We start from the raw sequence: 24,821 nt of genomic DNA, 5'->3' as shown, positions 1-24,821 counted from the left end.
TTTCCGTGTTCCCCATTAACCAAATTAACTGTTTTAGGACGAAGATATTCATCATGAAAAAAAAATGTAAAATTTTGTGTTATGTCGAGTATATACATCATGCGTTTTCAGCAGTTGATTTTAAAATTTTTGTTAAAACTAAAATATATTCTTAAACTGCAAGAAGTTTGGAATATTTTGAGACCATGTCGAAATAAAAAGAACTAATAGTACAGATATAGTATGAATTAGTCTTCGTAAATGTGTATCCTTGTCTATTATTAGTCATCACTGAATCAATAACGAATTCATACAATTGTACAATTGTGTTAGGTTTGACTCGGCAGTAAGTGGTGCGCCTGGTAATAAAAAACGGGATGAGGATCCTTTTGTTCCCTATTTACCTGTATTCAAGAAGCGGAGCTTTTGGCTCATGTGCGGGGTTCAAGATTTAGCGATCATCCAAATTGCTGAGTCGAGGGCTACTAACCTGCCAAGATATTTCCCTGCACAATTGTTGGTATTTTATCATCTGATCAGGGATTCATTTGCATAAATACCAGTGTCCTGTAATGTTGCCACCTACTCGGCATAATTGCAGCAGTGTTCATTCTTTGTAATTTTGGTATTTATGCAAGGACAGTATTGAGTAAGCTGTTTAGTGGCGCCAGGTTTTTCCTAGTTTTATGATTCTTTGTCGGATTTCCTCCATAACGCTTTGTCGTTTAAATGCGTATTTGAGATAATAAGGTAATTTAGAGAATATTTTTGTCCGATCAAAGAAAGTAAATCAGTGTGTAGCAAGCTGTTACGAGATCAACAACAATACTATATTCGAGTGCAATGAAATTTATTTTTGATGTATTTTGGTTCCTATTTATGTTAATACAAATAAATGAATAAATCATACATTAAATAAATAACGAAAAAAATATAAAAGTCGTTTCATTGCAACCCAATTTCATATCAAACATACTCTGGGTTTGACGAATATATTCGTCATCGCTTAATTTGTTCGACGCACGTAGGGGACACATTTTCCAACAAGGTCGAAACAGTTAACCTGGTTAAATGATAAATTAAGGAAACTACCTCAAAACAGGACAACTTTCCCAGTTATGCGTAGTAATTACATATTTTTAGAGGCAAGACTTCTAAATGTGGAATGAGAACAATAAAAAATAACCTTGATATCTATTTTATACTTTTATGAATCTAGCAGGAAATACCAAGCGTTAGATTGTTCCTGATAAAAGAGGAAACCTGTCTGAAAAATCCACCACCGGAAATGTAACATACCTTGTTACAAAATAATCGTGCAGTTAGTTACAAGAGGAATGTTGATGATAAGGCTTAAGAACTCAGAAAATTGTTGTTTGAATTGTAGTTAGTTACCCATTATAGAAAGTAGAGCGCTCTGGTTGTTCTAGAATGGAAATGTAGCTTTAGGAATCACGACAAATGTTGCAATATTATCTTCTATAGCAGGATTGGGAAAAGAGAATTGAATGTTGGACATCTATAAAGTCATGACTTGTAATGGAACACTTTGTAGAATATGACACTGATTGGTGAGTTCATTTTTTCTGTTTTTTTTTTTAGTAACTACCAGATGTTTTGATAAGGGTGACATTGAGATGATATTTTTGCAGGTTTTGACATGAAGTACCAAAACGTTTTTCTTAATATTTACTAAATACTAAATATTTACTAAATAATTTTTAAGAATGCATCCCAATTTTTTCCAGAACCATTGTTGTGAGCAAGCAATTTCAAAAGATTTCATTTAATGAGCGCCGCTAAGGCGCTTTGAAAGAGAAATTAAGTGCAATGCTGGAATACCAGGTTTCCGTTCCGTAAAAAATGTATTAACCGGAAATGCGCATAAGTTCGTTTTTGATTTATTTCGAACCATTCTCTGTGGACGGTTTTTTTTGTAAAATTTTCATGAAACTTACGGAGCAAACTGTGCCGTCACTTTTTTTAATGACGTTTTTCCGGGGACATTGTTGTTGTCGGAGGTTTAGCAAAGACAGTGCCAACTGGAGGGCAGTGTAACTAAATATTTAGTTTCCTGCCTAACCAGCTACTAAATCTGTATTTTGGTAGAAAATTTCCCTATTGGAAAATTGATTCACTGTAAGTCGTGTGAACGTCACAGACCGGAAGTTCCGGCAGATATTAGGGCGAAATAGTAACCCCCAGTCAAATGACGCGTATGTTCCGTACTGTTTGCGAAATAGTGCACACTAGATCCTCTTTACATAAATTAATACAAAATTATTTTAAGATTATTTCCGCCCAGAATAACGTGTACAAAACATGCCATCATTTTTCTTATACATATTTTAATACCTCTTTCAAGGCATGTACGTAGATGTTGTGAATACGTTGAATATTTGGCATTACACCAGAGTTCATGATGAACGGGAATGTCTGTAATATTCCAGAGGAAACGATCTCAATTATTTCATGCTTTTGGAGGTAACACCACCTTATCCGCGCCGGAAGTGATTTTTGTTTACCTAATTTGATTGCGAACCTAATGCTCAGCAAATGCTCAAAATATCTGAATTTTTAACAGTAAGTTTTGGGAAACGATCATTACCCAGGACAATGGCCCGTCTCGAAAGTGAGATACTATTGAGAACTTTGTTGTCCGGATGTGGAGCTGTAGGCAAAAGGAAGACGTTTTCGGATGGATGAGCCACAATAGGCTCAAGTTCCCTTAGCGCGTGGCAACATATTTTTGGTGTAACCAGCTGATTTCATGTGATATAGGTATTCGATAACTTACAGACGGATTTGAGTCACCTAAATGCCCATTTCACAGTTGATCAAAATCACTCCACATTTTTATTGGATGGATTTTTCGCTTTTTTTTGAGGATTTCCCCCAAAAAATAGCTTCTTCCAATTTTATTTAAAACAGTTTTCTAGAGATATTATAGTTTTAGAATAGTTCTAGGATTGTTCAAGGTTAGCCTCCCTCTAAATAAATTTCGGCGTAATTTAGGTTTTTTTGCAAATTGTAAAGCATTAGTAATAAAATGTATATTCTAAGCACCATCACAGACAATTTAGGAAGTATCAATAGACTTATTGGGTCATAGTGGTTTTGTTCTTAGTTCCTTCACGATCTACAGTATCCACATTGGCAGTTAATGAGATCCACATTGTTTATAGAACATTATTGGAGCCAAAAAAACATGAGAGAGAGAAGTCATAGAAGACGCACATCTCGATGATAGATTTTTTTTTTAAAGTTCATGGCAGATGCTGCGGCAACAGTTAAAGAGAACACCAAATTTTTGAAAGAAAGTGAAAAGTTTAAGAAGCCGGAGAAAGACATAGAGTGGAACTCACAAGGAGCCCCGGAAATTAAGGAGAACCGGAAGGAAGTTGGACAGGACAAAGGGAAGTTATGTCAAAAAGACTTGCGTGCTCGTTCATGCTAATTCTAACATTAATACAGGTAACTAAGTGGGAAGTATAACTTACCGGTCTTTTTTGGCAGTTACAAATGTTTTTATCAAAAAAACGTATGTTTTATTTGCCCACAATTTAATAGATAACACTAAAGATGTCTTTGTTTAGTTTAACGGAAACAACACTATCACGTTACTAAACAAGTAGTTTTGGACGGTGGCTGTACTGTAAACAAATAACTCGCAACAGAAAAAATGTGGCAGACACAGAAAGAGCAGAACGGACGAAAAGAAAAAGAACTTAACAAGGCGACGGCGCGGCACGTTGTACAAAACTCCTCCGCGGTACTGTGCTAGTGAAATGGACCAAACTGAGCGCGCTCTCTAGCATCGGCCTTCAAAACTCTCCAGCAACACTGGTTAACGGCTTTTTTTTTTTTTTACCTACCCTGTCCTGCTCGGATTGGCCACGCTTATTCAAATGTACAGCGTGTTGTAACATGTGTCGTCCTGTCCTATTGTTGTTATTCCCACTCCTAGGGTTTCACTTTCCTTCAACATTCATCTGCTTCTTCTAATTTCCCTTACTCTTCTTGCAGGAACTATTGCAATTGCGCTGTTTTTCAGTTATTTCCTCTCTCCCCACCCAGGAAATAAACATTTTGAGCTACGATCTCAGAAGCGAAATATCGCCAGATGCTTTTTTTTTTTTAATGGCTTCCAGTCTGTGCAGATTAGCCAGAGATGTAGCTAATTAAAACTGTCCGGTAGGACAGTTGTATAAGGGTTGATCGTCAAAAAGTGCACGAAAAAGCGTAACGTTAAAAAACACCCAACTTTGACAATTTTTTTCTCTTTTTCTATAAAAGATAAAATTCCCAAATTTTATTTAAAATATAGGGCAAACCCTCCTTTATAGCTGTAATTTTTTTGCAACCACCCAGACCTAATAGATTTCGAGAAAAAAGTTGCCGAAAATGAGCAAAAACGGCTTTTTCAAAAATTGTTGTTGTTGTTCTTCTTCTTGTTGTTGTTACCTTTTTTGTAAACTACGTAGCGCCTATACGCGTGAACCGATTTTCATGAATGAGGTGTCATTCGATTCGGAATTTTATGTAGATGTGCCTTTTGGGGGTCTCGACGCTGTACACCGAATTAGAGAGGAGTTAGCCCCCTTTATGCAAGGCCCCCTTCAAAATTATTATTACTAATTACTCTGTAAATCTTAGCCCGATTTTGATAAAATTTGGTAGGATGATAGGGTTAGGGCTCCCCTACATAACAATAAAGCGGCGATCAGCTCTTACACTTGTTAAGGGGAAGTATAGCAATCGTTTCAAATTATCGACACGTGAACTGATTTTCATGAATGAAGTGTCATTCGAATCGAAATTTTGTACAGATTTGCACTTTAAAAGTCTCGTCGCTATGCCTCATATGGAGGGGAGTTTGCCCCACCCAAGTAAGGCCGTTTCTAAAACTATTATTACCAATATTTCTATAACGCTTTGTCCGATTTTGATAAAATTTAGCACGAAGAAGTGATTAAAGCTCCTCTACATGGCTGTGAAGTGCCATCATGCTCTTACACCTACTAAGAGGAAGTACTGCAATCGTTAAAATTATCAATGGGTGAACCTATTTACATTAATGAATTGTCGTTCGATTCAAAATCTTTGCCTCTTTGCCTTTTAGGGAGAAGTACTGTAATCGCCCGTTTATTTTTCTTACTCCTCTTAAAAGGAAGGTCTGAAATCGCAGTTTAAATTTGCTTTTTACGTACAAATACCTTCCTATTTTATATAAAAAGGCTTTCTCAAAAAAATTGTTATTGAGGATGGTTTGGGGACCGCAACTATAATCATTCTTTAAAAAGATCTCTCCAGTGGTAGTTACGGTTCCTACTTAACACCTTATCAGGTTATAATGATAGAATTGCTTATTCCAAATTTAAAAAAAACAGTAAAGCAGATATGTAACTTAGCAAAATAGACAAAAATGAAAATCTAACCAAAAGGTACAAAAATCTCCTTAACAAAAACTTACAGTTTAAAAAGTTAAGTATAAGGGTTGATTAAACGCCAAAAGGTACACAAATCAACAAGTACCCAACATTTCATTCAAGCTTAGTTGATATAATTTAAGTAATTTTGCTGCATTAACTTTTCCTTCACATTTTTTAGAATTTATTAGATGTCACAGACCCTTATGCTGGCCATTTTCATCTACAAAATATTTGTTCAAGTAGCACTGTAGATTGACTTTAATATCTATTAATCTATAATAATCAAACTATTAATTACAGGTTAAAAAGAAAACGGTATAAAAAATAAAAAAAATTATGAGGCTAAAAAATGCAAAACTTTTTTTAAAAAAATGCTTACACCAACATACATCAATGATTTCGATTATTTTATTTTTAATAAAAATCGTCTGTTTAAGTTCATTCTTCGATTAAAGTATCTGTTATTTTATGTAGTAGTCAAACGTTTATAATATTAGGTAATAATTATCTGGCTTTATCGCAAATAATTTAGTTTTCTTCAATTACATTCTCAATCTAGGTATTCATCCCACAATGTTGTATATATGTAATATAAAGTAAATAAGATATGCATATTTTTAGGACAGCTAATTATTCCAGTATTTTACTATAAGTAAAATTAAATTACAATTGAGAAATGAATAATTGTTGTTGAATAATCTACTTGTTATTAACTGTGTGTTATTTGTGCTCACGAATATTTCGGTAAGACGAATTCAAGTCTGAAATATTGTTTTAAATCCTCCGTGATTCAAATTTAAACAGTAGCCGACTCTAACTTTGTCTTTTTCTACTTTAAAATGCATGTATAAGATGTTACAACTTCAGAATAAAGGGCATATTAAAGATAAATCAGAAGAATAATTTGGAATAGAGTTAAAATAAAGTACCTATTTAAAATCGAATATATAATATACATTTTATCATAATTATAACCAAATAATATTATGAACGAACTGGCCAGCATAAGGGTCTGTGACATCTAATAAATTCTAAAAAATGTGAAGGAAAAGTTAATGCAGCAAAATTACTTAAATTATATCAACTAAGCTTGAATGAAATGTTGGGTACTTGTTGATTTGTGTACCTTTTGGCGTTTAATCAACCCTTATACTTAACATTTTAAACTGTAAGTTTTTGTTAAGGAGATTTGTGTACCTTTTGGCGTTTAATCATATATATCATGATGTCAATTATGAGTTCTATTGTTACGATGATTTTTTACTATTTTTTTTAAAGTTTGATTTTGTTCTGAGTAATGAGGTGGAAACTAGCTAAATATATTTCGGATGTTGGTTCTGTGAGGATGGAATGTAGGTTGGCAGGAAGTGGACATTTCGCTTTTATCATAGCATTCCACAGTTTGTCCCTATCATCCTGGTGGACTACATGCATTCTAGGATCAGGTGGTTGGCGTCTATTATAGTGTCAAAAGGGCTAGAGCAAATTGGAGGGACTGAAATTCCTATACGACTGAGATGGTGGGACGAGAAATTATGATTAAAGCGCAGAGTTTCTACCTTCTGCGAAGTCAGTGAACCACGGTTCGCCGGATGCTGAAACTTTATTGTTTCAACGATGTCTTAACATAGAATCTTAACAATTTAAGCCACACTACCGGAAGTACCACTGTACTGAGTTAAATACCCATTTTTCCCCAAAAATAGCCCAACGATTTTATTAAAAGATACATTTCCTGGAGATATGAGGACCGCCACGTTCGCTATCCACACAGGAACAAATATTCAGATTTGAGATAATTTGTACGTCAAATTGGAGGAAATACTTCCGTCACTTAATCAGTAGCTGGAAGTTAATCCCGCCTGTAAAAAATAGACATTACGTTTTATATCCAAAGCATTTCCGGAAATATCGCATAAAAGTGGAAATCCATTCACAATGAAGTTGTACTTCTGATTGTAGAATTTTTTTTATAAAGTCAGACTTTTAGCCAAATATTTATGGTCTCTTTTAAAAACGTTTTATACCATTTTCATTTGGAAAACATTTTCCCCGGGGGAAATCAGATTAAGAGCACACCCAGGAAGAGGAAGTAGTTGCGCTTTTTTCTAAAGTGCGATTTCCATTGAATAGTAGTACAACCCCCCCTAACTCTTGAAGGAAGACTAGGTGGACTAAGTTACAAATCCAATTTTGAAGGAAATCTTTCAAACCGGAAGTACCACTGCGCCCGAAGGGATATAATTTAGTTTTAGAGAATTTCTTTATAAACGCACGTCATGTCTGTTGATTACTTCCTGCGGACACACTGCCCAAGAAAACACGTCGATTCTGTAAATATCTGGACCAGTCGTTAAAGAGTGTCACTTTTTTTGACTTGGGCGCCCCATCACTTTTGGTTGGAAAATTTTAACCTTGGAGGATACTGTTTTTGTTGGATTACTGGTGAAGATATGAGGTCACGTTTCCTCTTATATCATTTTATTATAAAGAACACGTAAAATAATAAAGTCAACTTCCTTTTTAGTAAAAATTCAAAATTTCGAGAGGAAATCATGTTTGTGTGTGTGTGTGTGTTTTCCAGATTTTCTTTATTGTAAAATTATTTAAAAAAATAAATAAAATAATAATAATATTGTAATAACACTATTCCAGCTGAATAAATCTCAATTCCAAAAACCAATTTATGCAAACCAACAAGACGGAGGTTTTAAGAGCACAAATTTAGATCGTCTAACAATATTAAACCTCAGACCTGAGCAAGAAAACTCGCAAGAAGGTGGTGAAAATAATTTTATTGTTGGAAAAGCTTTAGATTAAAGATAGAACAAGTGCTAAAGTAATATGCAGTAAGTGAAAGCTTGTACACCAAATTAATAACATTCGATTTCCTTTTTGTAGACCGACTTTTCTCTCCCCCCTTCCGTTTTAACCTATAATTCATAAAAACTAGGCAACGACTATGAATATAAAACTAGCAAGTGATCACGTCATCACTGTCTATGTAGTGGTATAATGTTCTAGTTACTTATCTTTTTTTTCTGTAAATATTTCGACATCTAAACATTCTATCAAGATCTTGTCTTGGGAGTTTTATTATAGTTCTGCATTTATTTCATCAGTTTGTATGTCAGTTGAAATAAAGTTTATCTTTCACAGACTTATATTATTATTAGAGCAATAGACAATAAATTTGTTCCTAACTTAGAGATTGTTTTACTTTAAATGGATCACTAAAAATAATTCTTTAAATCATGATCTTGGACATGATTACAATCCTTGTTTGACCAATAAGGTTCAAGCAAATGCGCAATCCAGTGAGAGGGAATGGATTCAATTTTATTTTAAGAGAAATCTGATCTGATCTTTTCACACTTTATTTTCTATTCAGGGGCCGCAAAATAACAGCTATTTGGAGACTTACTTCACCTTTATCGCTGCTTACGTAATTAAATTTTATTTGACACAGTGAAGTAAATTTTCCTATTTTTTTGCCTATTTTTTCAGGTGGGCTTTACGTCCATCTACCAAATTAGGTGTCGTGGACGGAGGCGAATAGCAAACATACTTTACTATAAAAGTTCTCATATTAACCATTAAATACAATCCAAGGGCTAGACTAGTACCGCAATACATCTTAGCATTGCGGGTCTAGTCTATAACCGCCTAACAAACATACTTCACTATAAAAGTTCTCATATTAACCATTAAATACAATCTAAGGACTAGACTAGTACCGCAATACATCTTAGCATTGCGGGTCTAGTCTATAACCGCCTAACAAACATACTTCACTATAAAAGTTCTCATATTAACCATTAAATACAATCCAAGGGCTAGACTAGTACCGCAATACATCTTAGCATTGCGGGTCTAGTCTACAACCGACTAGCAAACATACTTTACTGTAAATTTCTCATATTAAACATTAAATAAAATCCAAGGGCTAGACTAGTACCGCAATACATCTTAGCTTTGCGGGTCTAGTATCTTAACATCTCGGCTACCATACTCGCTTCGGTGGTATGTTACATATTTGACACAGAATTCGTATTAAAAGACAAATTACCTTTAGTAATACAAGGGTCGTTTGAAAAGTCCGTGCAAAGTCAGAGAGATAGCACTACTGGCGCGTATCGAGGTTATGTTTAGTTAGTAGCATCTCTTGGAAGAACACAGACCAAGTTTCAGCCAGATCGGTCTATTTCTTTGTGTTTGGCATTCGTTTGAATCGAGGAAGTCGAGTGATTTTCAAAAAATGGACGAAAAAGAATTACGTTTGTTGATTAATCACTACTTTATGAATGGCAAAACGCCTCAGGTGACTAAAGAGAAGCTTGATAAACATTATGGTGACTCTGCACCTTCGATTAGAACAGTTTATAAGTGGTTTCAAAATTTTCGGAGTGGCCATGTGGGCACAAGTGACGCTGAACGTTCTGGACGCCCTGTTACTACTCCAGAAATCATTGATAAAATCCATTATATGGGGATGGATGACAGAAGAGTGAAGGTGCATGAGATTGCTAGTGCTGTGGGCATCTCGAATGAACGGGTACATAATATTTTGCATCAACATTTGGACATGACAAAGCTATCCGCAAGATGGGTGCCGCGATTGCTCACGCTTGACCAAAAACGAAATCGTGTGAAGTGTTGCAAGGGACGGTTTGCAGCTGTTCCAGAAGAATCCGCAGGACTTTAAGCGTCGTTTCGTCACTGTGGATGAAACATGGATACATCACTACACTCCTGAGACCAAAGAACAATCTAAACAATGGGTTACCAAGGGGAGATCTGCGCCAAAAAAGGCGAAGACCGTTCCTTAGGCCGGAAAGATTATGGCGACTGTCTTTTGGGATTCGCAAGGAATAATCCTCATCGACTATCTGGAAAAGGGTAAAACTATTACAGGTGCATATTATTCATCGTTATTGGACCGTTTGAAAACCGAGCTGCAAGAAAAACGCCCACGATTGGCCCACAAAAAAGTCCTTTTCCATCACGACAACGCACCAGCTCACACCTCAGCAGTTGTGGTCGCAAAATTAATGGAAATAGGGTTCCAACTCGTTTCACATCCCCCCTATTCTCCAGACTTGGCTCCCTCGGACTACTATTTGTTCCCCAATGGAAATGGCTGGCGGGAAAAAGATTTTATTCAAACGAGGAGGTGATTGCAGAAACGAATGGCTATTTTTCAGACTTGGACAAATCCTATTATTCGGAAGGGATCAACAAACTAGAGCAGCGTTGGAGGAAGTGTATAAGCCTAAAAGGAGACTATGTTGAAAAATAAAAAAGGTTTACCCCAAAAAATTAAGTAGTTTTTATTTTTGCACGGACTTTTCAAACGACCCTCGTATAGAGTTAATTATATTTGAAGGAAGTATGATGTAACAGTTCCAATTCTAAGAAAATCCCACCAAAATCGATATTTTGAAAAGTTTATTTTCGCGCCCCTACTTAAATACGGTTTCGTTGGGAAAATTTTTAATATTAAAGTAATAGACCTTCATGTAGCAATAGTAAAGGATAAAGAAAAAACAATAGGCAGTTTTCCAAAAAAAATTGATTAGTAGACTGAAATTTTCCACAAATTTGGAATTTTCCTAACTTATTGAACATTCACTGGTATTATACAGCGGTAGATTACAATGAAACGGCCTACGCTACCACCCTCATTAAAGTGAAATATCGGTATTTAGGTTCTCTCACCGCCAGCCAATTTGTTTAATACCACCAAAACGGATGTTACTCGTGGAAATTCAATATCTGAAACTTGACCCGATCGCCAAACTTCCGCTTAGTTAGTAAAATAGAGAGTTTAGACTATTCCACTCCACTATTCACATACCTTTTTTGAATTGAATACAGAGAAGTAAATATTTAATTTTCTAAAGGATACGTACGATATCATCATTTATATAACATATGTAATACATATTCATGAGGATTATAATATGATGGTTATGTTAGGAATATAAGACTCATATCTCGCGACCCCATAGTGGCCAAATCGAAATATCATTTACTGCATTCCATATTTTAGTGCGCCGTGTTTACTAATGTTTACATATCTACATGGGGAAAGTGTTTTACATATTACGTAGCTAAATTTAACATACATCTTCTAAATATATTTACTTATTTATCTGCACAATTCTGAAATATATATTATTGTAGGCTAAAATATTCTACGTACTTATTTATGCTTCTGTATTTAGAATAGGTTCAAGAAATAAGAGGGGTTTAGGAATGCTTGATCTAAAAATAGTGAACAAATTTTACTTTCTCCCCATTCGCTAGTAGAAGCATTTTCAAAATTGAGTTGAATTCCACCGGAAATACAAGTCATGTTGAGCACTCTGAATATGAAAACAGTTAGGAATTTGTCTAACTACAAGTTGTGTGTGTAAAACAAAAACGGAAAATCACAGAAATTACAAAATTCTTATTAGATTTAGGATCCATTAATGACTTAAAAAATGATGCTGTGATCTAGGGTTGCAGAACAGAACTCTTAGGAGGCGTTGCCAGTCGCGAGTCTAGAGAGCTGGTACCAGGCTGAGTGCCCGTGGCGACTTAATCCTGCCCCTTAAGCCTTCTTAAAGACAGAAAATATCTCCACTAGGTGTTCTGGGGCAGTAACAGGGCCCTATGATATAGGCGAAGAGGATGAAACCTTGTCACATCCTGTCAAATTGTGTCACTGTGGCTAATTTGCGATACGAGCTTTCTAACAATGGCGACACCAAAGAAAAACATTCACTAAAATGGTGGAAAACTCAGTACATTGTCAAAAGGCAAGGTTTTCACCGTTAGAAGAACTGTAAGTGGTTGTCACAATAGGTACTTTTCACCAACCAGTCTGGCAGACTAAACCAGAAAGAATAGAAAAAAATAGTTTTCCCGTTTGACGGTGTTGCAGTTTCTAAGTTCTTGTCCAAGATCTTTGCCCCACGCTGAGATCATTGTGAAGACAACCGGCGGGTGAATCCTCAAGAGTAGAAGCAGAACCTTCTTGACTTCCCGAGGCTTGGTATGATAAGTGCCTTGGGGAACAGCATCCCGGACAAATCCTCTCTAAGGCATTTAAAGAAGCAGGATCATGCTCTCTTTTAAAGAACATTTCAGCTAGTATGGCATAGACTCCGATCCAATTAGCTATCCAAATAAAGTAATACAAAACACACACAAAATATTTAAAAAAACGGAGATTTCAAATACTGGAGTATAAAAGATCGTTAAAATTGTAAAATAGTTCTGGAAATTTGTAAAAGTCTCATTTGTGATTGAAATAAATATAAACTATTCAATAAAATGACAAATAATGACAGCAGTAAATCTTAATAAAATTTTTTTTTATATTAAACTGTAGATGAAGTGCAAAATAAAGCAGTTAGATAAAGAGCCTTAACTGTGTTAGCCTGCCTTACACCAGTGCTGTGAAGGATAGTAGAACTTCTAGGAGCAGTTAGATATAGAGCCTTAACTGTGTTAGCCTGCCTTACACCAGTGCTATGTAGGATAGTAGAACTTCTAGGAGCATAGTGCACGACCAACAAACTCATTTTTATTTCTTCTGTCGAGGTTAGAAAATGATTGCGATCGTGTTAAATTATAGATTTCTGGTTTCCGCCAGAAGTATTCCGTTTTGAGCTCGCTTTGAGAAATTTTACCTCTTACTAGTGAAAGAGGAAGTAAAATTTATTATTATTTAAATGTGCAATGAGATTTCCTGCTTTTATGTCCGTCCATTTTGTAAATCATACGGCTTTGGAGTCTGTTATTCTCCCAATCTTAGACCAGTTACCTCATAAACCGCAAAACTATTTACTATTCTAAACCAGCAATAATACGAACAAAGCAAGCCCCCAGTAGGTTGTAAAATGAATATTAGACACTCAACAGGAGAAGAGAGAGGAAGCTGAAAATCCAAGGCTAGCGCAAGCAATAAGATGACCACACAACTGTGTGGGTGGCTTTGTGAAGAAGAAGGCGTTAGTTTGTAGGGTTCCCAAGAGTCTTGTCCATAGTTTGCAGACATTTTACAGTCGGCGTTAGAGGAAATACTATCACTGAACTGTGAAGTACGAATCGTAGAACTAATGTTTCTACCAGCCAACTTCCTTTGCGCTTTTCGCTTTTACAATCGTGAAAATAGTACAACAAGAGTACAGCGATCGAGTAAAATTTTCTACGTATTGTATAAAATAATTAACCACAAATAGAATTTAGAAAAAAAAAACAGCTGCAGAAACTTACGTCATTGCGCAGCTGATTGTAACCGTACAGAGTATTATAACCTCCACAAAGAACATACTCTTCTCGCATGGCAGCCCACAGTATTAATAAAGTAAAGTAATCGCCTATTTTTTCAGGCGGGCTTTACGACCAACTACCAATAAGGTGACGTGGATGGAGGCGAATAGCAAACATACTTTACTGTAAATTTCTTTTATTAACCATTTAATACAATCCAAGGGGTAGACTAGTACCGCAATTCATCTTAGCTTTGCGGGTCTAGCCTATAATCGCCTAACAAACATACTTTACTATAAATTTCTTTTATTAAACATTAAATAAAATCCAAGGCCTAAGACCGGGGAATCGAACCCACTAAACCAACAATACATCTTAGCTTTGCGGGTCTAGTCTATAACCGCCTAACAAACATATTTTACTATAAATTTCTTTTATTAAACCATTAAATAAAATCCAAGGTCTCGACTGTTACCGCTCGGCTACCTTCCTCATTATTAATATCATCTACTGATTAGAAAACAATGTACACATTTGTGGCCTACTACACCAAGGAAAAACCACTTTAATTCAAAACAAAACGAAATCTTAAGTTTAAACCTTGCAAATAATTACTAAATTTAGCAAATCTTGTAAATCGAAGTAGTTTACCGTAAGTTGAACGCTAAGAAGAGGAGGAAGTTTAAACAACTAAGCCACGATGAGTGCGAGAGTAGGTGGGGGGAGCTATTCAAGTTTTGGTGACGTCACCAGTTGCAATACTCTCATTTCCTCCAGGCCCGGCAAGTGTAAAAGCTTGGGGGAACTTTATATCCGAAAAGTAAGTTTTATCTATTTAGCGGCGAGGAAGGAAGTTTTCCATTTTGATAAACGGAATTTAGCAAGCATTGGCAGGCAGGAAGTGAACATTTACTAATTGGGCATCGTTTTAAATAAGGGGGTTAAGGGAACCTCTTGGATGTGAAGTCACTAGGGAAATTAATTAATCTATTCTTTACGCAATTGGTATAAAATAACTTATAAAAAGAAAGCTCCTTTTGTTTGGGAGATGAAATACACTGACTTCTAATCAGATTTTTTAATTGAGTTTCCTAAATTAAATTCTAATTGAATTAAATAAAAATTTAATTTTAATCGTGATTAATTGATTGAATTAAATTCACTTTTAATTTGAAATATCTTCTCTCTAACTATTGTTCCCTCTCTATTCCCAAAGACCCTCTCTTGAAACTGTGAGGTTCATTCTCTTTGTCCACATCTCAATATATTGTTGAGAGGAGTGCTTGAGGATTATCGCACTCCTAGTTCTGATGAAGTCTCTATTGACGTATCGCTGGAGTAATTTTTTAATACTTTTAACTTGCAAAGTTTTACCATCTCACGGAAGACACTGACTGATAAATGGGGAATAAAACACATCCTCTCTCTCCGCATTGAGTAACCAACTCGGTTCAAAAAGATACAAAAGAAGGTTACCTTAAAGCATTAGTATTCGCCTACATTACGATCATACATAAACATTATGGTGACTCTGCACCTTCGATTAGAACAGTTTATAAGTGGTTTCAAAATTTTCGGAGTGGCCATATGGGCACAAGTGACGCTGAACGTTCTGGACGCCCTGTTGAGGTTAGTACTCCAGAAATCATTGATAAAATCCATGATATGGTGATGGATGACAGAAGAGTGAAGGTGCGTGAGATTGCTAGTGCTGTGGGCATCTCGAATGAACGGGTACATAATATTTTGCATCAACATTTGGACATGACAAAGCTATCCTCAAGATGGGTGCCGCGATTGCTCACGCTTGACCAAAAACGAAATCGTGTGAAGTGTTGCAAGGGACGGTTTGCAGCTGTTCCAGAAGAATCCGCAGGACTTTAAGCGTCGTTTCGTCACTGTGGATGAAACATGGATACATCACTACACTCCTGAGACCAAAGAACAATCTAAACAATGGGTTACCAAGGGGGAATCTGCGCCAAAAAAGGCGAAGACCGTTATGGCGACTGTCTTTTGGGATTCGCAAGGAATAATCCTCATCGACTATCTGGAAAAGGGTAAAACTATTACAGGTGCATATTATTCATCGTTATTGGACCGTTTGAAAACCGAGCTGCAAGAAAAACGCCCACGATTGGCCCACAAAAAAGTCCTTTTCCATCACGACAACGCACCAGCTCACACCTCAGCAGTTGTGGTCGCAAAATTAATGGAAATAGGGTTCCAACTCGTTTCACATCCCCCCTATTCTCCAGACTTGGCTCCCTCGGACTACTATTTGTTCCCCAATATGAAGAAATGGCTGGCGGGAAAAAGATTTTATTCAAACGAGGAGGTGATTGCAGAAACGAATGGCTATTTTTCAGACTTGGACAAATCCTATTATTCGGAAGGGATCAACAAACTAGAGCAGCGTTGGACGAAGTGTATAAGCCTAAAAGGAGACTATGTTGAAAAATAAAAAAGGTTTACCCCAAAAAATTAAGTAGTTTTTATTTTTGCACGGACTTTTCAAACGACCCTCGTTTAAGTGGCAAGTCAATCCAAGGTTGGTTCAATGTAACATAAAGTGATAATTACTTACTAAATAATATATGCATAAGACTAAAATAATTACTGACAAATGAACTGAGTAATGTAGCCTTATGTGAGATCTTTCTAATCCAGGAACATCCTACAAAAACGAGGTTCCACCAGAGTGAAATAGCAAAGGTGAAGAATGAAGTAGCTCGAATTACTTACTTCACTAACATGGAGATGTGTAGTGGATAGATTGACAAAATAATATACATAAATAGATTACATGTAATGAGGTAAAAAATTAGTTAAATATGAGTGTAGGATGGTCCTATGTAGATCTAGTGAGTCACCAACACGGTTAAATGTGAGTATAAGGATGGAACTATCTTGGTGTAGTGAATCGAATACTTGTGAAGTCCATGTTCTGAAAAAATTAATCGAATTGTTGTTGTTGTTAATACTTAGAAAGGTTGGTCTCGCCAAAACGTGGTCCGAACCATTAGTTGAAAAGTCATGGTTAGTGAGTGATTAAATCAATTTGATTATCGATTGAAATTCAATTAATTCGGCGATTATATTTGAAATTTAGTTCACTAATTAGTTGTCATATGATTAAAAGTACGATTAATTAATTAAGGCTTAGCCTTGGACTAGATGAGATATCGATCATTAACAACTGACATCCACTGAGTTCTAGATTGTATTTGATTAACATCTTTAAATCACCTGACATTTCTAAAAGATACTGTATCAGTTAAGAAACTAGTATTATCAACACACTGCCAACATTATCACACGCTATCCAATGACACTTGGTATATCTAGATGCTAGTTCTAGGCTGACATATAAATAAATGTTAGTTGAATATGTTTATGTAGGCTTTGAATATTTATGTAAGATTGCAAAATGCCTAGATAGCGCTCCAGGTATATCCATAGAACTTTGTCACGTAAAGCTAGTTAGTTTACTGTCTGTCCTCTTGGTTATAAAGAATATAATCTCTAAGAATGGGTTGTTTAACATAAGATCAGATATGTGCTTATTTATTTATCGTAAAATCGTTAAAATTAATCTAAACGATCCTGTTTTAACTAAAAATAAAATTTTATATTCTGGAGTTTCTGCTATTGGTTAGAATTTGTCTGCATATTCAGTTTCTTTTCAAGTGTGGGTAATCGTGTTGTCCTTTCATTACGTTCTACTCAGTCGTTCTATATTCACCATTACTCTTGTATTCTTTCTCTCTTCCGGACAGTATAGGCATTGCAGATGAACAGTTACACTTAAAAAATTTAGCTAATAACTACAGTCGACCTAAATTATAAAAAATTGTGAAAATTCTAGTAATAAGTTCGTCCGGTTGCAATACCGGAAATACGGTGGAATACGAAATAGGCTTGATGTCGAAATCTTAGGAGACTTTGGTAGGCCAAAGTTTTGTAAGGAATCACTTAGACTTAGAAAAATTTGTGACTTTACTGGAGGAGGATAATTTTACTCTAAATGTGGATAGTATAAGTACCCAATCTTTCCTTTTAGAAAGCGTCATCATGGCCAGCTACAACTTACACTGAGTTCATCTCAACCAAAAGGCTTTTCCCCCACTTCAAAAAATATTTTAAAATATAAAATATTACCCATAAATAAACTAACTTACAAACTAAGAAAAGTTTAGGAGAGGGTTTTGTGAGGGGGTTCCCACTCCAGATTTAATCCTGGTTGGCCCACAATCTGATCTTCAGCAAGTCAAGCTGATATAGCAAATCTTCACCATCGCGTATACCTGTTACACTTCCTGGTTCAACATCGCGTATACCTGTTACACTTCCTGGTTCACCGTCGCGTATACCTGGTACACTTCCGGTTCTCCGTCGCGTATACCTGTTACACTTCCGGTTCACCATCGCGTATACCTGTTACACTTCCGGTTCACCATCGCGTATACCTGTTACACTTCCTGGTTCACCGTCGCGTATACCTGTTACACTTCCGGTTCACCGTCGCGTATACCTGTTACACTTCCGGTTCACCATCGCGTATACCTGTTACACTTCCGGTTCATCATCACGTATACCTGTTACATTTCCGGTTAGGAGTTAGTCTTTACATGAATTCAACGGGAATATCTTTCTAATCAATCGCCTTCAATACGCTCATGGAAAAATTGGGAAAATACAGGCTTCCTTATTTTCTTTTTCCCCATCTATTTATTTTAAAACAAAATATTAAACAAACAAAACATTTGTTTTTCCAATCGTTCCCTTTTAAATTAATAATTGTTTGTACAAATAAATATTCTTTTTATAATTGGATTTAAGTAACATTCTATGTTATTTTATCCATGTTTATCTTCTAAATTCTCCTCGTTATTCTGTTTACTTTAGCTCTCCTTTTTTTAAAAAATCTTCATTCTTCGCTGGCTCGTTAATGAGGTCGAGCGGCGAAAGGGCTAACGATCTGATTAAAATGACAAGGGTCTGCGTAAACACGCTGTACTTAGGGTTAAAGCATTTCATTTAGTGCGGCACCCGCACCGGATTAACTGTCTCCTACCTCTCTTCGCAGGAAGTACTACGATCCGACTGACTTCCGAATTTCGTGTGCTCACCGGAAATACATACTTTAAGGCCCGCTGGGTACGGAAAATTCACTATCTAATAGTGGCACACGTTACTGATGGGATTTTTCCCAGTTCTTTTTAGATTTCCTGGAAAATGGCTGCTACGATTTTCTCTCATTGCGAACATTTAGATTTAGAACGTTTCTTTATAACCTTTCCACGTGGAAAATTTATTTTAAGGCAGTTAGGTGGGGGATACAGCTTAGCTCCAAGGTACCATTCTAACGTAATGTACGTCATATAATTCTGTACGGAAGTAAAAATAAAAATTTGCAGTATATCGATTGGCCGGAAGAGCCACTTTGAACCAATAAATTTTCTTCAGTTTACTTTTTATATTTCTTGAAACAGTGCGTACAAAAATTTCTATTTCGAACTTAGAGGACCACTATTTCTAGCGAAAACTAGGTAAATATTGTCTGTGCTTGTCTTAGCACGGTAAAAAAAAATATGTTTACACTGTGTATTTGTAAACAGAAAAGGGTCTGTGCGTGAATAAGAAAGATGTCGCTAGTGGCTGGTTTGAACCAATGGGACAGTAAGCACCCTAAGCCAATAGCAAAGGCCCTTTTCAATAGCCGTAAATAATTGTTGGCTGTTTACTGCTGGCACACTGGGATCCAGAGATGTGAATGGCTACTGAAGATTAATTAAACCAATCTATAATTAGACGAACAACCAATTATAGCTCATTTCCTGTAATTTTGTGTGTGTGTGTGTGACACAACTTTCCAATTTGAAATTTCATCAAATTAGCTAAAGTTAATAATTAGCACTAACATTATTAGTATTAAAATCCATAGAAATCAAGTCAGCATTGTCTGATAAATAGTTGCATCATACATATTGTAAAGTTTTTCCCAAAAAAAAACTTTACTTACACAACTAATGCCTGCCACTAGTTATTAAATAATATGGGTTTGATTAACTAATAAAACTCGCTAAAGTTGTAAGTAATAACCTGATTTATTAACACGTTAACATTACTCACATTAACATTTACAAGCAACTAACGCTATTCATTACAGTCACCATTTACAACAGTCACAACAGTTTACTGTTACTTACTCACTTCGTAACGCCACAAAACTGTTCCCCGACTGACCACTGGTCCGCACTGCACCGAATTGCACTAGTCTCAGCTACACTAACACAGCTCTACTCATCAACTGACTAATTGCCCAACTAGCTACCACTGAAGCACTCCGCAACACTGACTCTCCAAGACTAACTCATAAACTTGACTAATAACTATAAACTCTAATAACTCCTTAAAACTTGCTTAAAAACTCTTAAAACTCTTAAAAAACTCTGACTTCTCCAGCTGTGTCGGCCTCCTTTTAACTGCGTGCCTCCCTCCAACTGGGACTGCCCTCCTCCAACTCTCTGAGCATAAGTTTCCACGCCCTCCTGACGTTCATTGGCTGGAGAAAACATACTGCCACCACCTCAGCTGTGAGCCGCCTCCTCCCATTCTCCGTCTCTCTCCAACTCCGTCTGTCTCACTCTCACCTGTCAATCACTGGCTGGGAAACACATATGCCACCACCCCAACTGAGGCCTTTCTCTTAGCTGGCTTTTACACAGGTCACTAACTCCTTGAACAATCTAGCCCTTTCCTTTCTAGTTCAAGTAAAGACCGGCCCTTTTGTCTACACAGTGGTGGCCTGTTACCGGCTTTAGTCGCTTAACCCCTAGAACAATCTAGGCCTTTCTTTTCTGCCACAAGTAGATACCGCCCCTTTTGTTTATGCAGTGGCGGCCTGTTACTGACTTTGGTCGTTCAACCTCTAGAACAATCTAGGCCTTTCTTCTCCGCCCAGGTCAACTTCGTTACAATATGTTAGGTTAGGTTAATCATACAGCTGTAGTGTTAATTAGAAACTATATATGGCGATTTATTTCCTACGAACCTGAGCTAATGAAGTAGTTTTTGTGACTATCAAGTTTACCACAAATTACCACGAGTTTGTTCGTAAGTTAATGTATAAGAAAATGCTACTATCATTAGTCAATGTTTGCGGCCGGAAAGAGATTTTACAAGTAATCCAAATTAATGTAGAACACGTCATTAGATGGAAGTTGAAATAATGGATAGCTAGTGGCTCACTCACCCGACTTCCTGTAACTACCAATCTCACTCTCTTATCAAACCCCCAGAACAGCCATTGAAATAGTTTTCCCGGATGTATTATTGCAATGAAAGTTACGGAGTAATTGTTTACAAATTACGAGGTGTGGCTATTAAATAACGAGACTGATGCTGGCTACAGAAGAACTATGCATGCGCCAAATCCTAACGACCGACAGCTGTGCAGCGTAAAGCCTTCTCTTTCGACTGCAGCGTCTCACGTGTTTGTAGAGAAATCTGTCTGACCGGAACCGTCGCGTTTGTGTAAGAGGTGTTAGTTTCGCTTTGCCGAAAACATGATACTACACTTGTAGTAGGGAACTAATTGTCGTGAAATTTCACATGAAACTTGGTGAAACCGCTACTAAAACTTATCTTTTATTAAGAGAAGTTTATAGCGTTGAATGTTAAATCACTTAAGCGAGTTTTTGAGTGGTTCAAGCGTTTTCAAGATGGCCGAGAAGACGTCGGAGATGATGACCGCCCGGGTTGCCCTTCCACGTCCAAAACGGATGAAAATATCGATTATAATTAATCAACATTACAACCGTGAAGTGCTTGTTCAACTCCGTGAAAGAGTAAGGAAAAAGACGACCTGATTTGTGGAAGAACAAATCACGGGGTTCCCCATCAAGACAACCGGCGCTGGCTCACACTGCATTGTCTGGTCCAAGACGTTTCTAGCCAAAAGTACAACATCCCATCGCCACCCCATGTGACTTTTATCTGTTCCTCAAAGTCAAATCTGCATTAAAAGAAACACGATTTCAGTCCGTTGAATATACCCGAATTTTAGGTATTTAATTGCGGAAGCAATTTTCGCGAGACCCTCTTAAAAAAGTGGAAAAACTATTCTTTGAAGTTTCACTTCCGGTAAAGGGTTTTTTTTCTATAGTGTGCGCACTATAACGTACACAGCATTATCTAAAAAAAACCATTTTGGACTGTGGAAACCTCAAAATAGAAAATTGGATATCGAATATTTGATGTGATCAGAATTTTCTTCCTTATTTTTAGTAAAAGTACAACACTTCTGGTGCTCTAATTTTGATAGAAATTTATTGACGTCACTCTAAAGCATGAAATTAGAAATTTTTCATTAAATTTATAGGAATGTATTTTTATTTTCTGGTCCAAGTAAAAATATTAAATTTTCAATATTCTTGTTTTAGTTCACAGCCTAAGCAAAGTACGTATAATATGTACATACATGATGACAGAAATGTTATTGGATAATTTAGGAGCCCCCAAAATTTAGGAGTTATGGAAGACACCCCCAGTTGAGGTTACGGTTAGAAATGAATAGATTATCTGTCACAAACAGAACATAATCCAACCAGCCGTCCTCTGCGTTTCAGCCACCCCAGGATAGTCTGTATGTGAATTAATATGTGTGTTGGGGGTTGCATAATTATAATTCCTTGGGGTTACCGAGTTCGTGTAGGGTTAGTGTGTGAATTCCAGTCGTTCTGAAGTAGGACTTCATTTTTTTTAGAAGGATATTTTAATGATGTAATCAATGCTATTTAAATCATATTTAATTGCGAGATTCTTACTACTTCTTCTTCTTATCCGGCGCTACAGTTCTATATGAACTTTGGCCTCCCGTTACAATCCTGTTCCAGGTATCCCGATCTAACGCCTTCGGCCTTCAAGTCTGATTAAGTCCTGCTCCAGGACTCTCAACCAGCTCGTTCTGGGACCGCTCTCTTCTTCTTTTTCCATCAAACTCCTGCTTCATTATTTTTCTTGTCATCAGACCCTCTGGTAATCTCCTCTATATGCCTAAGCCAGCTTACTGTTCTCGACTTGGCAAACCTAACTTGTATATTCTCATGCCCCATGAGTTCATCAAGTGCTTTCTAATCTTCCTAACTCGCCATGTGCCGCGTACGCAAACTGGGCCAAATATGCGTCTCGAGTATCTTTCTTTCAAAGACCCTTATGGCCAACTGGTCTGCAACGTTCAGGGCCCATGTTTCGGCTCCATAGCACACTATCGGCCTAATCAGCGATATCTGTACATTTTAAGTTTGCTTTTTCTGGTTAACAGCCTAGATTTCAAAAGTATTTGCAGTCCAAAGTAGGCTCTATTTCCGGCCATGATTCTACTTCTGATCTCCTCACTTCCCTTGTTTTCGCAGTTTAATTGCGAGATAATTGTTGCTTAAATTTGTTTTGTTGCCAGGTCCTGAAATGCGAAATATCTAGTCGACAGTGGCGTACTACCGGTACGTATTTCGGGAGTTTAAAAAATATTCAAGGATGGAGGAATGTATGTGCAGGAAAAAATATTCATAAAGAATCTTATTGGCTGATTTTATAGCTTTTAACTATTGCAACAACTTCATGAACATCAATGTTAAAAAGAGTTGATACCCAGGAACGCCAAATAACCTGACAAAGCACTGACTATATATTTGCAACCTTCACCAGTTAGGAGAGTTGCGATCAATGTGCCCAAACATTTAGCACTCTGCATCCATTTTCCTAACGACAGTTTTTCCAACTTTCTGGATCATCCCATAAAAATAATGTTTTTCCCAAATTCTAGCAAAAACTTTCATGCTAGGATTTTCTTAATGTTTCAAAACTTTTCGATAGCAAGATGTAACAGTCAGGAAACTTGGTAAATATTTATTTCTAGTTAGGGTTAATTTTTATTTCTCACTGTGAAAGAAATGAACTAGCTGGAATTCTATTTTTTCGTGAGTAATTTTTCTTGAGGAAACCGGAAGAGGATGTTGTGAAAATTGTCTACTTACTGCAGTTATCGAAATCATGATGTTTTTCTTTTTTGGTTAAAACTTAACAATTTTACTAAACGTTGGCTATTCTTTAGAAAGAGTGATCTCCCCGTATCTCTCTAGAAGCTTCTGGAAGCCATTAACACTTAGCAGCTTAGCCCACTCCTTGAGAATTTACTTTTTAGACAGTAAGGAATAAGGATTGTGTTAGGGAGCGAAAAGGCATCCTCAGGAATCCTTAGAAATAAGGTCAATGTCGAAAAAAATATTCGAAATCAATTTGTAATCGATATTTTTTGCATGGCAGCAACAAGATCTATAGTGTCTTCTTTAAGACCTCCAGTTGAAGACATCTAAGAAAAATCAGCATTTAAGAGGGTTCAAATTTAAACCACCCATCGATTTCCGGTTTTATGTGATAAAGATCGACCCACACACACATAGAAACCAATTCGTAAAATAAAAAACCCAAATTTTGTACCTCAACGCAAATATTCCTGGTGAAAACAAAATTTAAAAATTTATACAACTGCAATGGGACAACGATAACCGTGCAACAGGTCAGCGTTGACATTACAACCACAGCCGGAAATGCATACGTACGGAAGGAAGAAATGATAGTAGCGTATTTCCGGTGTAGTTCCATCTCTATAGTTTTTGACGCTAATTTGTGTTGATCATAGCGCACGTGTATTGAATTAACGTTTTTTTTTAAATTATCGGCGGAAATTGTTTCGATATTTTTATTAATTCAAATTTAATTCAAATAGCGGCTAGTGAAGTCGAAATCTCTTCACACCATACTAATTTATCTGTACCTCTGGTGATGGATGAAAGCCCGAAACTGATCAGGGATATGTGCGCTAAGCCGGATATAATCGAAGATATTATCCATTATTGCGGACCTAACCACATTTTTAACAGAAAACAGATTTCTTTAAAGATATAACTTTTTTTTTTCTTTTTTTTCCTTATTTTTCAGTTTACAAAGTTACTGGCGTTAATAAAAATGAAAAGTGAGAGAAAAGCTTTTCAGTAGTGATGCTGGATTTTCCCTCGGCTACTGGGCGTTCGGAAAATATCATTTCTCAAGAGCCAGAGCGAGAGAATGGTAAAAAGAAAA

General features: G+C 36.5%; 1 protein-coding gene across 5 annotated transcripts in view; it reads right to left on the bottom strand.

Moving 5' to 3' along the window:
• Positions 1 to 24,821, bottom strand: part of Phlpp (PH domain leucine-rich repeat protein phosphatase) — a 119,270-nt gene that overhangs the window by 80,854 nt on the left and 13,595 nt on the right. Inside the window, exon 1 of one of the 5 annotated variants that reach the window (XM_074132428.1) lies at positions 3,480 to 3,759. The exons of the other annotated variants lie outside the window; for them this stretch is intronic. The gene's annotated coding sequence lies outside the window, so the exon portion shown is untranslated. Of the gene's footprint in view, positions 1 to 3,479; positions 3,760 to 24,821 lie in introns of those variants that run through there. 5 annotated transcript variants of the gene reach the window in all.

The sequence above is a fragment of the Rhodnius prolixus genome, unplaced genomic scaffold (assembly GCF_049639745.1).
Source record: "Rhodnius prolixus isolate KJV_2025 unplaced genomic scaffold, Rpr scaffold_4, whole genome shotgun sequence".
NCBI lineage: Eukaryota > Metazoa > Arthropoda > Insecta > Hemiptera > Reduviidae > Rhodnius > Rhodnius prolixus.
This window is presented reverse-complemented; position numbering and strand designations above follow the sequence as displayed.